We start from the raw sequence: 13920 nt of genomic DNA, 5'->3' as shown, positions 1-13920 counted from the left end.
CATCAACAAATTAATGGATAGAGAAGAAGTGGTACATATATACAATGGAACATAATCCATAAAGAAGAAAGAATGCCATTTGGCATTATAACATGGATGGACCTAAAGCTTGTCATACTGAGTGAAGTAAGTCAAATGGAGAAAGGCAAACACCATATGATATCACTTATATGTGGAATCTTAAAAAAATAGTACAAATGAACTTACAAAACAGAAATAGAGCCACAGATGCAGAAAGCAAATCTGTGGTTACCAAAGGTCAAAGCAGGGAGGGATAAATTGGGAGACTGGGACTGACATATACATCCTACTACACATAAAATAAACAGTAAGGGCCTACTGTACAGCACAGAATCTAAAAAAGAGTGGACATATGTATATGCATAACTGACTCACTTTGCTGTACATCAGAAACTAATACAACATCGTAAATCAACTATACTTTAATAAAAATTAATTAAAATAAAAAGTACTTTGGCATATCAGCTTTTAATCACTTTTCTAAAAAACATATATGTATACAAATTATGTTTATACAGCATTATTTTTGTTACTTTAAAAATCATTCTAGGAACTACCCTGGGGCTCTAGTGGTTAACATACTCCGCGCTTCCACTGCAGAGAGCACAGGTTCCATCCCTGGTCGGGGAGCTAAGACCTCACATACCAAATGGCATAGTCAAAACTTCTTAAAAAATAAATAGAGAAGTTTAATAAAGTAAAAGAAAGTACCTTTCTATCATTAAGAGCCCCAAAGAGAATATCTGAAATGCTCATGGTCTGAAAAGCTGTGCCCAGATGAACTCAACTGCACATTTATTCTTCTTGGGATGAATTTTAAAGCAGCAGCTTTGGGGACAGGCCTTGGAGAACAAATGATGTCATTGTTTCAGCCTCTAATGGTGCACCTGGCTTACGTGCTTTCCCCTGAGAGTCACGCAGCTGCCAGCGTTTGCACGGATACACTTGAACATGTGAGTAGGTTGCCTGGGAGGTAGGATTGAGTGGATGGACCCTATAGAAGGTCAAGGGCATAAGGGCACCAAAGAACAAGTGCAAAATTAAAGCATGTGAATGGGTGATGACTGGACTCTGCAGCACCCTCCGTTCCTCAACCTCAGATCCTAAGCTACAACTGTGTTCTGTAAGATTAATTTCTTTCTAGGGCTAAACCAGTGATTAGAAAAAAAAATTAAACATACTGGGTCAGGACTTCAGCAAGTCATTTAATAAGCCTCTCATCCTTGGAGAAAAGGTTGAGAGATGTGGATTTAAACATAACGCAGAAGCTTTTTAGCAGAAGACCTTTCATCGACGCAAAGGAAGCTGTTGTGGAGTTGAAAACTCAATGATGGGACTCTATGAGCCATCAACGGTGGTGCACTGGGCATAACCACTTCCACTGTCAAAAGTGTTTGATGAATTCAAATACAGTAAGTGCCAACGAATGTCCTGCAAGGTCACTGCATTTTGTTGCCTCACCCATCCTGTTCTTTCTCAATTTACCTTTAGTGCAGCGACGGCCAAGGAGAGGCACTGTGAAGCCATAGTCCTGACTGATCATGTACTCAGACCTGAACCAGGATCAGTTCAGTTCAGTTCAGTTCAGTTGCTCAGTCATGTCCGACTCTTTGCAACCCCATGGACCACAGCATTCCAGGCTTCCCTGTCCATCACCTACTCCTGGAGCTTGCTCAAACTCATGTCCATCGAGTTGGTGATGCCATCTAACCATCTCATCCTCTGTCATCTCCTTCTCCTCCTGCCTTCCATCTTTCCCAGCATCAGGGTCTTTTCAAATGACTCAGTTCTTCACATCAGGTGGCCAAAGTATTGGAGTTTCAGCTTCAGCATCGGTCCTTCCAATGAATATTCAGGACTGATTTCCTTTAGGATGGACTGATTGGATCTCCTTGCAGTCCAAGGGACTCTCAAGAATCTTCTCCAACACCACAGTTCAGAAGCATCAATTCTTCCATGCTCAGCTTTCTTTATAGTCCGTCCAACTCTCACATCCATACACGACTACTGGAAAAACCATAGCTTTGACTAGACGGACCTTTGTTGGCAAAGCAATGTCTCTGTTTTTTAATATGCTGTCTAGGTTGGTTATAGCTTTTCCTCCAAGGAGCAAGCATCTTTTAATTTCAAGGCTGCAGTCACCACCTGCAGTGATTTTGAAGCCCAAGAAAAGAAAGTCTGTCACTGTTTCCATTGTTTCCCCATCTATTTTCCATGAAGTGATGGGACTGGATGCCATGATCTTAGTTTTTTTAATGTTAAGCCAGCTTTTTCACTCTCCTTTTTCACTCTTATCAAGAAGCTCTTTAGTTCTTCTTTGCTTTCTGCCATAAGGGTGGTTATCATCTGCATATCTGAGGTTATTGATTTCTCCCAGCAATCTTGATTCCAGCTTGTGCTTCATCCAGTCCATCATTTCTCATGATGTACTCTGCATATAAGTTAAGTAAGCAGGGTGACAATATACAGCCTTGACATATTCCTGTCCCAATTTGGAACCAGTCTGTTGTTCCATGTCCAGTTCTAACTGTTGCTTCTTGACCTGAATACAGGTTTCTCAGATGGCAGGTCAGGTGGTCTGGCATTCCCATCTCTTCAAGAATTTTCCACAGTTTGTTGCGATCCACACAGTCAAAGGCTTTGGCATAGTCAATCAAGTAGAAGTAGATGTTTTTCTGGAACTCTCTTACTTTTTTGATGATCCAATGGATATTGGTAATTTGATCTCTGGTTCCTCTGCCTTTTCTAAATCCAGCTTGAACATCTGGAATTTCTCAGTTCACATACTTTTGAAGCTTCAGTTGGAGAATTTTGAGCATTACTTTGTTAGCATGTGTGATGAGTGCAACTGTGCAGTAGTTTGAACATTCTTTGGCATTGCATTTCTTTGGGACTGGAATGAAAACTGACCTTTTCCAGCCCTGTGGGCACTGCTGTAACACCAGTGTGTAATACCTAAGAAGGTCTCCAGCACCCAGCTCTCATTCTTCTCAGTCCTTTTCTGTCCAGGATCTCATCTTCTGTGTGCTCAAGAGCATCCTCTCAAAGCCCGCCTGTCCTTCTTCCCAGGTGCAGCCACTAGACACAGGCTTTTTAAGGACCAGATTGATGTTTACTTATCATTATAATACCATTAGCATGAGGAAGGGCCCATTCCCTTCACCTGTCTCACAGTCTTCCAGCCAAAAATGCCATCATGGCAGCCACCTCCTCATTCTCCTTGCTGTTTCTGCACCTACGTCCTGCAGGCTGGTAACAGACCTTAACTTCACTCACTTAATGTGTTCTGTTTCCACTAACCAACCCCCAAACTCCTCTTCTCCACAGCAACTCAGTTCTCCTGCTCAGTACTCTCCAACAAGATCATTAAGGATTTTTTTTAATTAATTAATTAATTAATTTGGCTGAGCCAGGTGTTAGTTGTCACATGCAGGAACTTTAGTTGTGATGTAGGAACTCTTAATTGCAGCATGTGGGACTAGTTTGACCAGGGGTTGAACCTGGGCCCTCTGCATTGAGAGCTCAGAGTCTTAGCCACTGGACCACCAGGGAAGTTCCAGGATCATTAAGGATTTTTGGTGCAGGGAAACTGGTCATTTTTGGCAAAGGGTATCCATATGAACATAAATAAGCAAGGAAGAAGAAATCTATGACTGATTTCAAAATTATCAGTCAGACCTGCATTCATCATTGGTGAGAATGCACATGGGAAGAGCAAGTTTTGTTCCCTCTTAATCACATAGAATTTATACACAAATGGACTTATGAATGACTTGTTTGTAAGTATAGGCACACTGGTACAGTTACATGAAGTGATAACTGGTTGAGCAACTTTACCACAAGATATGGGCTGGTAGACCCAATGTCAATATTTCCTTTTGTTAAAACGTAAAATTTTTAAAAATTGAGGTATAGTTGGTTTATAATATGATGTTAGTTTCCAGTGTACAAGACAGATTCAGAAATGTTATAGCTTATACTCCACTTATAGTTATTGAAAAATATTGGCTATATTCCCTGTGCTGTGCAATATATCCTTGTAGTAGCTTACTTATTTTATATATAGTAGTTTGTATTTCTAAATCCCCTACCACCATCATGCCCCACCCTCTTCCCTCTCCCCAGAAGCAATCACTAGTTTTCTATCTGTACCTGTCTTGTTATATTCACTAGTTTGCTTTATTTTTTAGATTCTACATATAAGTAATAATATATAGTACTTGTCTTTCTCTGACTTCACTAAGCATAACATTCTCTATGACCATCCACACTATAACAAATGGCAGAATTTCTTTTTTACGGTTGAGCAGTACTCCACTGTGTATATATACCACATCTTTATCCATTCATCTATAGATACACTTAGGTTGCTTCCATATCCTGGCAACTGTAATCCATGCCAGTTTAAAGTGAGGTCTCTAATGCTTGCTAAATCTTCATCTCTGCCCTGTTCATGCCTTTCCAATTTGTGAAGGGATAAGAAAATCAGTGCTGAAGGATTACTTTAAGTAAGAATCAGGGTTCTTGTACAAATATAAAATGAACATGTGTCCATTAACTAACTTATTAAATAACAATGAGGCAGTAAAACATTACAACTGGCTCCAAGGGAAACCCAGAGAAGGGACACATACAAAAGCAATCAGAGATACTGAAATAAATTTGCTAATAGATGGAAGACTAGCAGCTTCTCTCACAGGGTGAAAATCAATTGCATGTCCACCAGACAAAATTCATTTGCCTCTTTATGGATGAGAATTCTTCGCATTAGCACCATGTGTTTTCTACAATTTATAGTTGCAAATTAGTTTAATCAAAAACAGTGAAAGACACAGACCCCTGTAAAATCAGACAACCCAAGAAGAATCTGCTAGATGACACCCAGCAATTTCACTGAATGGAAACAGTCATCTTTTTGCCCATTTCAAAGCCTTTCACAATTTTTTCCTGACAATAAGAGGAAACAATAATCACAAAGCAATCTGAGGTCTTGTGCAAGTCCAAGAACAAGTGGAGAATAGAAAAGCCTGTAGCTTAGCAGCAGTGCATGCAGGAATGGTTTAGGAGTTTAAATCAGAATTATATTCAGTGTGATGAGTGCCTGTATTATACTCAGAGCATGACTGCCAAAAAATTCTTAAGTTTTTCTTTCCACTTCAGGCATCTTCTGTATAATAAGAGAAGGAAAGGGCCCGCTCTGGTCAGCTGTGATCAGACAACTGGGTTCCAGTTACCACATTTTACAAGGACTAGAGACAGTCAGGAAGATAAAGCAATGTGGGCTGGTGGAGGAAACCAAGAATATCTGGTCTAGAGAAGATAAATCTCAAACAGGAATGGGATAGCTGGGACTTCCCTGGCAGTCCAGAGGTTAAGAGTCTGTGCTTCTAATATAGGGGACATGGGTTCAATCAGGGATCACATGCCAAATGACCAAAAAATAAAAGTAAAAAAATAAAATTTAAAGGAACGGGATAGCTGTCTTCAAATCCTTACATTATAAATGTGAATGAAGCCTTAAAGAAAACCTTCCTAAATAATAATCCAATGAATGGTGATGTTGACAACATCAGTCAAGATTTATTGAGCTTTGCTCTCTGGCAAACCCTGAGCTAAGCAATTTACAAGTGTCATCTCATTTACTCTTCATAACAAGGAGAACTTAGTGGCCAAGTCTGGATTTGGCAGACAGAGACATCAAGCTTTGGATGGAACCAAAGGCCTTTAAGTCCCTTTGAGCTTGGAGACCACATGGTTGTGTGTTGCTCTTCTGCTCAAAGCTCTCCAATGGATCCCTATTGGCTACTGTATTAGGTATACATTTCTCAGCCTAGCAACAAAGACATTTCATGGGATGGCCCACATTACTGTCTCTATTTATTACCTGAATACTAATACCCAAAATGTATCCAAATCAGTCATGTCAGGTACTTTACTCAACCAACCCTTTTTCAACTTAACCAACCCTCTACGATTCTACCCGTATCTTTCCATCTCCGATGCTACCTCTTCTGCAAAGCCATTCCAATATCTTTTTTTCCTCCTCTCCTACCATCTCTCTGCACTCCTTCCACCACGTGCTGCCCATTGTCATAGTTAATAAGTACTTGTTTGATCTCTTCTACCAGTTCACAAACTCCTTGAGGGGAGGGATATTGGACATGTGTGTAGAATGGCCCAAGAAGGAAGGTGGGATGTAGGCAGAAAAGAAGGAGCTTGAGGAACCTTCCAAGGAAAGAGGAACAATCCCAGGTCCTTCACCAGGGGAGCAATTTCTGGAATGCCTCCATCTCATGGGCATTTCCATGAGATGACAGGGCAGTCAGGGCTTCCTCCCTTTGGTACCTAGACCCCGAGAACAAGTCAAAAGGGTTTGATAAATGACTTACTTATTTACTATATTTGGCATCAGAACTGGACAAATATGTTTGGGTCCAGATTACAGAAGGCCTTGAACATCAAAACAAGAGGAGTGCCTACAGATTCTGGACAGGAAAGTGCCTTCTCTAAGTGATTCTAATAGTCTTGAATGTATTTTTTAAAAATGTGATTGTACAATTTTCTCTTTTTGTTTGACCTCTCATTTTCCTGTCTTTATAGTTGCTCTGAAAACATTATTTTTGACATTTGATGGGTTTGTGTTTCCTCTGCTTTTTATCATCTCCCACCTAGACCATCCAGGCTTCCCTGGTGGCTCAGCTGATAAAGAACCCACCTGCAGTGCGGGAGACCTTGGTTTGATCCCTGGGTTGGGAAGATTCGCTGGAAAAAGGGAAAGGCTACCCATTCCAGTATTCTGGCCTGGAGAATTTCATGGACTGTATTAGTCCATGGGGTCACAAAGAGTTGGACACAACTGAGCAACTTTCAATTCACCTTGACCTAGAATACACTTTTCCCCTCCTCCATGGACACGAAAATGTGGCCAATTTCCCTCTCCCTCGAATCCATAAGAGCCTCTTGATAAGTCTGCTTTTCTCTTGACAGTTTTCCCTTTTCCCTCCCCCTTAGTGGTTCCATTGCTCCAAGTCTGTCATGTACTTGGGTTTGGGGTTGGGTTGTACTTGGCTCCCATCTGGCTCCTCTCTCTTCCTGTGGGAGACTGCAGAGAAAGTGAACCTACCCAGCAAACAATCAGGAATTCCTCACTAACCAGTGGGTTGCCTGCACTTTTTATATCTCTTTTCCAGAACCATGGAGAGGGGAGCGGTAGCCACCTTCTTCCCCACCCTCAGGAGCTGGGCGCTCTCCTGGAATTCGGGCCATCCCACCAAATGCAAATAACATGAAGATGGTGTTATGAGCTGCCACTTCATTGTCAACACTCAAAACAACACTCCCACATGGGTTACTACCCCTCTGCCACTGATAGAGATGCAATGTGGGGAAACTGAAGAGCCCTGATGTCCCAGAGCCAGTGAGTGACAGAGCCAGGAATCAAACTCTAGCCTTACTGACCCCACAGGTATACCTTACCCCCAGACTTCATGTTTTGATGTATTGCACTAGGCTTAGAAGACTTACATTTCTTTAATGTGCTGCCCTGGCAAAAATTCCAAAAAGTAAAAACAAACTACTCCATTAAAAAAGTCACATCTCTTACCTGTAGCCATCCAGTTTTTCCAGCACCACTTATTGAAGAGGCTATCTTTGCCCCATTGTATATTCTTGCCTCCTTTGTTAAAAATAAGGTACCCATAAACATGGGTTTGCTTCTGGACTTTCTATCTTGTTTCATTGGTCTATATTTCTGTTTTTGTGCCAGTATATATTTCTGTTTTTGTGTTAGCACCATACTGTCTTGATGACTGTAACTTTGTAGTATAATCTGAAGTCAGGAAGGTTGATACCTCCAGTTCCAGTCTTCTTTCTCAAGACTGCTTTGCCTATTCAGGGTCTTCTGTGTTTCTATATGAATTGGGAAATTTTTGTTCCAGTTCTGTAAAAACTGTCATTGGTAATTTGATAGGGATCACATTGAATCTGTAGGTTGCATTTGGTAGTATAGTCATTTTCACAATATTGATTCTTCCTACCCAGGAACATGGAATATCTCTCCATCTGTTTATGTCATCTTTGATTTCATTAGTGTCTTATAATTTTCTGTGTACAGTTCTTCTATCTGCTTAGGTAGGTTTATCCCTAGATATTTAATTCTTTTTGTTGCAATGGTGAATGGGATTGATTCCTTAATTTCTCTTTCTGATTTTCCATTGTTAGTATATAGAAATGCAAGTGATTTCGGTGTATTATTTTTGTATCCTGCAACTTTGCAGTTTAGCTCTAGTTTAGCTCTAGTAATTTTCTGATACTATCTTTAGGGTTTTCTATGTACAGTATCATGTCATCTGCAACCAGTGAGAGCTTTACTTCTTGTTTTATGATCTGGATTCCTTTTATTTCTTTTTCTTCTCTGATTGCTGTAGCATGGACTTCCAGAATTATGCTGAATAATAGTGGTGAAAGTGGACACCCTTGTCTTGTTCCTGATCTTAGTGGGGGAATGCTTTCAGTTTTTCACCACTGAAAATAATGTTTGCTGTAAGCTTATCATATATGGATGATGATGCTGTGAAAGTGCACTCCATATGCCAGCAAATTTGGAAAACTCAGCAGTGGCCACAGGACTGGAAAAGGTCAGTTTTCATTCCAATCCCAAAGAATGCTCAAACTACCACACAATTGCACTCATCTCACACACTAGTAAAGTAATGCCCAAAATTCTCCAAGCCAGGCTTCAGCAATACGTGAACCGTGAACTTCCAGATGCTCAAGCTGGTTTTAGAAAAGGCAGAGGAACCAGAGATCAAATTGCCAACATCCATCGGATCATCAAAAAAGCAAGAGACTTCCAGAAAAACATCGATTTCTTCTTTATTGACTATACCAAAGCCTTTGACTGTGTGGATCACAATAAACTGTGGAAAATTCTGAAAGAGATGGGAATACAAGACCACCTAACCTGCCTCTTGAGAAACCTGTATGCAGGTCAGGAAGCAACAGTTAGAACTGGACATGGAACAACAGACTGGTTCCAAATAGGAAAAGGAGTACGTCCAGGCTGTATATTGTCATCCTGCTTATTTAACTTATATGCAGAGTACATCATGAGAAATGCTGGGCTGGATAAAGCACAAGCTGAAATCAAGATTGCCAGGAGAAATATCAATAAGCTCAGATATGCAGATGACACCATCCTTACGGCAGAAAGTGAAGAGGAACTAAAAAGCCTTTGGATGAAAGTGAAAGAGGAAAGTGAAAAAGTTGGCTTAAAGCTTAACATTCAGAAAACTAAGATCATGGCATCTGGTCCCATCACTTCATGGGAAATAGATGGGGAGACAGTGGAAACAGTGTCAGACTTTATTTTTGGGGGCTCCAAAATCACTGCAGATCATGATTGCAGCCATGAAATTACAATATGCTTACTCCTTGGAAGAAAAGTTGTGACCAACCTAGATAGCATATTAAAAAGCAGAGATATTACTTTGCCAACAAAGGTCCATCTGGTTAAGGCTATGGTTTTTCCAGTGGTCATGTATGGATGTGAGTTGGAATGTGAGGAAAGTTGAGCGCCAAAGAATTGATGCTTTTGAACGATGGTGTTGGAGAAGACCCTTGAGAGTCCCTTGGACTGCAAGGAGATCCATCCAGTCCATCCTAAAGGAGATCAGTCCTGGGTGTTCATTGTAAAGACTGATGCTGAAGCTGAAACTCCAATACTTTGGCTACCTCATGTGAAGAATTGACTCATTGGAAAATACCCTGATGCTGGGAGGGATTGGGGGCAGGAGGAGAAGGGGACGACAGAGGATGAGATGGCTGGATGGCATCACCGACTTGATGGGCATGGGTTTGAGTAGATTCCAGGAGTTGGTGATGGACAGGGAGGCCTGGTGTGCTGAGATTCATGGGGTCGCAAAGAGTCAGACACGACTGAGCAACTGAACTGAACTGGACTATCATATATGGCCTTCACTATGTTGAGGTGGGTTCCTTCTATGGCCATTTTTTGTAAGAGTTTTAATTATAAATGGGTGCTGAATTTTGTCAAAGGCTTTTTCTGCATCTATTGAGATGATCATATGGTTTCTATCTTTCAATTTGTTAATGTGGTGTATCACACTGATTGATTTGTGTATGTTGAAGAATCCTTGCATCCCTGGGATAAACCCAACTTGATCATGGTGTATGAGCTTTTCTATGTGTTGCTGAATTCTGTTTGCTAAAATTTTGTTGAGGATTTTTGCATCTATGTTCATCAGTGATATTGGTCTGTAGTTTTCTTTTTTTGTGTTGTCTTAGTCTGGTTTTGGTATCAGGGTGATAGTGGCCTAATAGAATGAGTTTGGAAGTGTTCACTTCCTAATACCATACAGAAACTAAAAATGGATTAAAGACCTAAATGTGAGACCAGAAACTATAAAACTCTTAGAGGAAAACATAGGCAGAACACTCGATGACATAAATCAAAGCAAGATCCTCTATGACCCACCTCCTAGAGTAACGGAAATAAAAACAAAAGTAAACAAGTGGGACCCGATTAAATTTAAAAGCTTTTGCACAGCAAAGGAAACTATAAGCAAGGTGAAAAGACAACCGTCAGAATGGGAGAAAATAATAGCAAATGAAACAACTGAAAAAGGATTAATTTCCAAAATAAACAAACAGCTCATACAACTCAATACCAGAAAAACAAACAACCCAATTAAAAAGCGGGAAAAAGACTGAAACTGACATTTCTCCACAGAAGACATACAGATGGCTAACAAGTACATGAAAAGATGCTTAACATCGCTCATTATTAGAGAAATGCTAATCAAAACTACAATGAGATATCACTTCACACTGGTCAGAAAGGCCATTATCAAAAAGTCTACAAACAACAAATGCTGGAGAGGGTGTGGAGAAAACAGCTCTTGCACTGTTGGTGGGAATGTAAATTGATACAGCCACTATGGAAGATGGTATGGAGATTCCTTAAAAAACTAGGAATAAAACCACCATATGACCCAGCAATCCTACTCCTAGACAAATACCCTGAGGAAACCAAAATTGAAAAAGACACATGTATCCCATTGTTCACTGCAGCACTATTTACAATAGCAAGAACATGGAAGCAACCTAGATGTCCATCAGCAGATGAATGGATAAAGAAGTGTGATACATATACACAATGGAACATTACTCAGCCATAAAAAGGAACGCTTTTGAGTCAGTTCTAATGGGGTGGATGAACCTAGAGTCTATTATACAGAGTGAAGTAAGTCAGAAAGAGAAAGATAAATATCGTAATCTAACGCATATATGGAGAAGGCAATGGCAACCCACTCTAGTACTCTTGCCTGGAAAATCCCATGGAAGAAGGAGCCTGGTAGACTACAGTCCATGGGGTCTCAAAGAGTGGAACACGACTGAGAGACTTCACTTTCACTTTTCACTTTCATGCACTGGAGAAGGAAACGGCAAGCCCACTCCAGTATTCTTGCCTGGAGAATCCCAGGGACAGAGGAGCCTGGTGGGCTGCCGTCTATGGGGTTGCACAGAGTCAGACGTGACTGATGTGACTTAGCAGCAGCAGTAGCAGCAACGCATACATACAGAATCCAGAAAAATGGTACTGAAGAATTTACTTACAGGGCAGCTGTGGAGAAACAGACCTAGAGAACAGACTTGTGGACATGAGGAGAGGGGAGGAGAGGGTGAGATGTATGGAAAGAGTAACATGGAAGCTTACATTACCATATGTAAAATAGACAGCCCACTGGCAATTTGCTGTATGGCTCAGGAAACTCAAACAGGGGTTCTGTATCAACCTGGAGGGGTGGGGTGGGGAGGAAGATGGGAGGGAAGTTCAGAAGGGAGGGCATATGTGTGTACCTATGACCGATTCATGTTGAGGTTTGACAGAAAACAACAAAATTCTGTAAAGAAATTATCCTTCAATAAAAAAATTAATTAATTAAAAAAAGGTCACATCTCCCATTTGCAGCAATGTGGAGGGACCTTGAGATTATCATACTAAGCAAAGTAACCCAGACAGGGAAAGAAAAATATCGTATGATATCACTTATATGTGGAATCCAAAAAAAAAAAAAAAAAGATGCAAATGAAATTATATATAAAACTTAAATAGACCCACAGACATAAAAAACAAATTTTTGGTTACCAAAGGGGAAATGGAGGAGAGGGATAAATTAAGAGTCTGGGATTAACATATACACACCACTATATATAAAACAGATAACCAACAAGTGTGTATAGCACAGGGAACTGTACCTAATATTTTGTAATAACCAACATCAGAAAAAAATCTAAAAAAGAATATATGTGTGTATATATACAAGGGGGCTTCCACAGTGACTCAGTTGGTAAAGAACCTGCCTGCAATGCAGGAGATCTGGGTTTGATCCTTGGGTCGGGAAGATCCCCTGGAGAAGGAAAAGACAACCCACTACAGTACTCTTGCCTGGGGAATTCCAAGGACAGAGGAGTCGGGCAGGCTACAATCCATGGAATCGCAGAGTCGGACGTGACTATCCGACTTTCACTTTGCTGCCTACCTGAAACAAACACAACATTGTAAATCAATTATACCTCAATAAGAAAGTAAAAGAAAATAAATTCACACCTGAATACTCTTGCCCAGTAATACTAACCCTTTTGTAAACATATTTGCTGCGTCACCTGTACAAACATTTCTCATCAACACTACCCTTTGTCTGTTTCACAATGTAAAACGCAACAACTATGTAAAAGGAAGGATCACCCAAAAACAAGGGTCAATTGCTTCAGGGATGCATTTGCCATGTCATCTTCTTTTCTCTTCTTCTTTTCCCAGATTGTCCCCCCATTTCTGTTTCTGGAGGTTTCCTTTTTTAAAAAATTAGCAAGGTTTTAATGAACCCGTTCACTTTTTTAAAAAAAAACCATTATTTATTTATTCAATGCTGGAGAAGGTGTGGAGAAAAGGGAACCCTCTTATACTGTTGGTGGGAATGCAAACTAGTACAGCCACTATGGAAAACAGTGTGGAGATTCCTTAAAAAACTGGAAATAGAACTGCCACATGATCCAGCAATCCCACTCCTGGGCATACACACCGAGGAAACCGGATCTGAAAGAGACACGTGTACCCCAGTGTTCATCGCAGCACTGTTTATAATAGCCAGGACATGGAAGCAACCTAGATGCCCATCAGCAGACGAATGGATAAGGAAACTGTGGTACATATACACCATGGAATATTACTCAGCCATTAAAAAGAATTCATTTGAATCAGTTCTAATGAGATGGATGAAACTGGAGCCCATTATACAGAGTGAAGTAAGCCAGAAAGATAAAGACCAATATAGTATACTAACGCATATATATGGAATTTAGAAAGATGGTAATGATAACTCTATATGCAAAACAGAAAAAGAGACACAGATATACAGAACAAACTTTTCGACTCTGTGGGAGAAGGCGAGGGGGGGATGTTCTAAGAGAATAGCATTGAAACAAGTATACTATCAAGGGTGAAACAGATCACCAGCCCAGGTTGGATGCATGAGACAAGTGCTCAGGGCTGGTGCACTGGGAAGACCCAGAGGGATGGGATGGAGAGGGAGGTGGGAGGGGGGATCGGGATGGGGAACACATGTAAATCCATGGCTGATTCATGTCAATGTATGGCAAAACCCACTACAATATTGTAAAGTAATTAGCCTCCAACTAATAAAAAAAAAATGGAAAAAAATATTATTTATTTATTCATTGGCTGCACTGGGTCTTCATTGGCTGCGGGCGTTCTCTAGCTGCAGTGAGCAGGGGCTACTCTTTGTTTCCGAGCTGGGCTTCTCATGGCGGTGGCTCCTCTTGTTGTGGAGCACAGACTGTAGAGCATGCAGTCGTCAG

Source organism: Muntiacus reevesi, chromosome 2, assembly GCF_963930625.1.
Source record: "Muntiacus reevesi chromosome 2, mMunRee1.1, whole genome shotgun sequence".
Classification (NCBI taxonomy): domain Eukaryota; kingdom Metazoa; phylum Chordata; class Mammalia; order Artiodactyla; family Cervidae; genus Muntiacus; species Muntiacus reevesi.
Note: the sequence above shows the minus strand (reverse complement) of the source record.